The sequence below is a fragment of the Psammomys obesus genome, unplaced genomic scaffold, assembly GCF_907164565.1.
Source record: "Psammomys obesus unplaced genomic scaffold, mPsaObe1.curated_primary_1811, whole genome shotgun sequence".
Classification (NCBI taxonomy): domain Eukaryota; kingdom Metazoa; phylum Chordata; class Mammalia; order Rodentia; family Muridae; genus Psammomys; species Psammomys obesus.
Genome location: NW_026596028.1, coordinates 154,787 through 158,389, shown reverse-complemented (window position 1 = coordinate 158,389; position 3,603 = coordinate 154,787).

The following is a 3,603-nucleotide window of genomic DNA, read 5'->3' as shown; positions in this document are numbered from 1 at the left end:
CACGCGGAGGTGGCGCGTTTGAGCGGCGAGGCTTCGGAAAACCTTAAACTTGCCCAGAGCCTAGTTCCTAACCCGGGAAGTCGGATGGCAGTGGTACCTCCGCACACAGTCCGTGGAAGGACGAGCCAGCACGGCTGTGATGAATGCTGGGGAGTTTCGGCTCTCCGCCTGGTTTCAGAATTCCCTCCACCTCCAATTTCTCCGTCTCACACGTTTTTAGGTTTTAAGGCTTTTGTTTTGTTTGGCTTGCTCAGTTGCCCAGGCCAGCCTCTGCCTCCCAGCTCAGTGTTTAGGGTTTGTCTTGTTTTGCTGTTTTTTTTTTTTTAAAAACATACTCTTATATCTGAGGCTGTATTTATTATCTGTTTAATTATTATGTGTATGAATGCTCTACCTGCGTGTACGCCTGCACGCCAGAAGAGGTGAGGTCATCAGATCCCGGTATAGACGGCTGTGAGCCACCATGTGGTTCCTGGGAATTGAACTCAGGACCTCTGGAAGAGCAGTGCTCTTAACCGCTGAGCCCCGAGATATTCTTAACTTAGCTCGGGATAGCCTGAAACTCTGTTCTCCTGCCTTTACTTGCAAGCGCCACAGGAGCCCCTCAGACTTTCAAGATAATCGAACTACAGCAGCATGCACCCCTGTACAGATGTTAATATGACCTTTTGCGTCTTTCCTTCTCCTTCCCCAGGCTTTGGTAGCTCTCTACCCATGCTACACTGCTTCTGGAAAACAGCTGTGGGTCACAAGCTCATGGGGTTACACAACAGCGAGGGAGCATCATGAAAGGTTTCTGAAAGTACAACAGATCAAACAGTAAACCGAAGGTGTTGCTAGGGGTGCTCGCTGCATCTTAAAACTTGTGGCAAGGGCATTTAATCTCGGCACTCGGCAGGAGTTTGAGGCCAGCCTGGTCTGCATAGCAATTTCCAGGACAGGCAGTACTAACTACACAGACCTTGTCTCAAAAAACAAAACCAACCAAACGAAACCACATGAGCTTTGGCTGGGAACGCACACTGCATCTGAACGGCACACCGTCATGCTCCGCAGTGCCAGCGAGCACCGCCTCAAAGCTTTCCTTGTGGATTGCAGTGTTTTGACTGTACGTCAAAAGTTTCTCCCGCTGGGCAGTGGTGACACACGCCTTTAATCCCAGCACTTGGGAGGCAGATGCAGGCAGATCTCAAGTCCAGGACAGCCAGGGCTACACAGAGAAACCCTGTCTTGAAAAACTGAACAATAAACAACAAAACAAAACCAAGTACACTCAGCTCATTAGTTTGTAAATTGTTTTTGCTTTTAATAAATGATAAAATTATATATGTATAAAAATTGTTTTAAAGTGAGTATATTATCAGGAAATACTAGCTTTACATACCCACTTTATACAACTGTAAGCTCATGGTCATGAAAGACTTCCTCAGACTGGGGTCTGGAGAGATAGCTCACTGGTGAAAAGACAGTTCAGTTCCCAACACCTAGCTAGGACAACTCACTGCTTATAATAACTCCAACCACAGGAGATCCAACACCCTCTTCTGGCCTCTGCAGTCATCGGCATTCAAGTGCACAAAACCGTAATGAAGAAGGAAGTAAATCTGGGCCGGGAGTGGTGGTTCGCAGCTTCATTCCCAGCACTAGGGCAGATTAGGTAACTGAGTCTGAGCAGCCTGGTCTACATAGTGAGTTCCAGGTCAGCCTATGCTACAGAGTAAGACCTCCTCTCTAGGAAAAATAAAATCAAAACAAAACTTTCGCAAGCAAAAAGGGGGCTCCAGTAGGAAAAGTTTAAGGAGCCCCCGTTCAGCATGGTAGAGGCAGGAGTGTGGCAGGTTTGAAGCCCTCCTCAGGGACATGAGACCTCCAAACAGGCAAAGCCGAGGAGTCCCTGGCCTTTCAGAATCATGCCTGGATCCTGCTCCACCCCACACACACACACACACACACACGCGCGCGCGCACACACACACACACACACACACACACACACACACACACACACGGCCCGTTAATGCAGTCCGTCCTCCTTCAGCAGGAGCTGTGCTTGTTTACGCACAGCTGTGTCCAGGCCCAGATGTGGCTGAGCAGACTGAGACAGAGTGTGCACACGGTAAAGCTCTCCGCGACCTCAGTGTCAGCCCAACCAGAAGGGATGGACAGACTCTCAGTCCCTACGGAGGTGGGGCCGCAAGCAAACAGCCAGCCAGCTCGAGGAGACTAGACCCGGGGATCTGAGAAGCACTGGGGTTGGGGATTAGTCTGAGCCAGGGAAAGAAGGAACCAGTCAGAAAATGGCGCGGCTACCAATAAGGGCTTTGGAGTGGCGCTTTGTTCTTGGAGAGGAACAGAGGCCGTGGAGGCGCAAGCTGATCTGCAGGAGGAATGCCAGCTTCGACCTGCAGCCAGCTCCGATTTCTGTTTCTTCTGCACCTCTCCCACGTGGGTCCTGGGGTTGTGCCTCAGACGCATAAAGGTCTGTTTTGGAGATTTTTCAGCATTAAAACCCTCCTGAAGTTGCAGTTGGGCCTAATGGCACGTGCCTTTAATCCCAACACTCTGGAGGCAGAGCTAGGCGGCTCCCTGGTGTGGACTTTTGGTTTATGATATGTAAGCGTGGTTTTGCTAAGCTCGGGGGTTTAGCTTGTCCACGCCTGTTAAATGTCTCCCGTGGGGTGTGGTCCTTGACAGATGGAATTAGCTGGATCCTGAGGACTCTGAGGGGTAGAAATATGACAGCCCAGAGGAAGAAGGCTGCTTGAGGGCTGCTTGCTGCTGGCTCGTCCTGCTGCTGCCTTTGCTGTTTGCTGGTCGCCTGGACTTCTGGACTTTCTGAGGACTGATATTGGTATAATCCGCCCCCCTCCCCAAAGAATTCTGCGACCCTACCCGGTGGGAAGTAGCAGAGAGAAGTCCGCCCCGTCCCCACTAACCTTCCCTCCTACCCGGTGTTGAGGTTGGAAGGGAGGTACAAGCGTTTAACAACCCTAAATAGAGTAGAAGAAAGGCAAGGTTGACATATTCCTGTGAGTTCCAGGACAGCCAGAGCTACTTAGTGAGTCTCTGTCTCAAACACAGACAGACAAGCAAAGAAAACCCTAGCCCTGGGCCTGCCGCGGCGTCTCAAAACAAAATAGAAAACTTTAAGTAGGGCGGCCTCCTCAGCCACTCAGGTGTGGCCCTGGTGACCTCCAGCCTCCACCTTCATTATTTCTCTTGCTTTCTTTTTCATTTTTGGCGGCAGGGTCTCTCTGTGTAGCCTTCACTATCCGGAAACTCGCTCCGTAGCCCAGGCTGACCTCGAACTCAGAGATCCACCTGCCTCTGGCTCCCGAGAGCTGGGACTGAAGGTTCGAGCTGCTGCGGCCCAGCTCCCCCAAGACCAGTAGGAATGGGAGCGTCCCCTCCGCGGCGCCCGCAGTGGGCCGGTCCGCGCCCTGCCCACGTGAGTGGCCGCACGCACCCCCGGAGGTGGGCTGCTCCGGAGTGCTCCGCCCCCGAGGAAGGGCCCGCGCGTCGCTGCTCGCCGGCGGCTCCCCAGGTACCCGCCCCCCGCCGACCGGTCCCGACCGAGGGTCCCGCTCCCCGGCCCCGCTCCCCC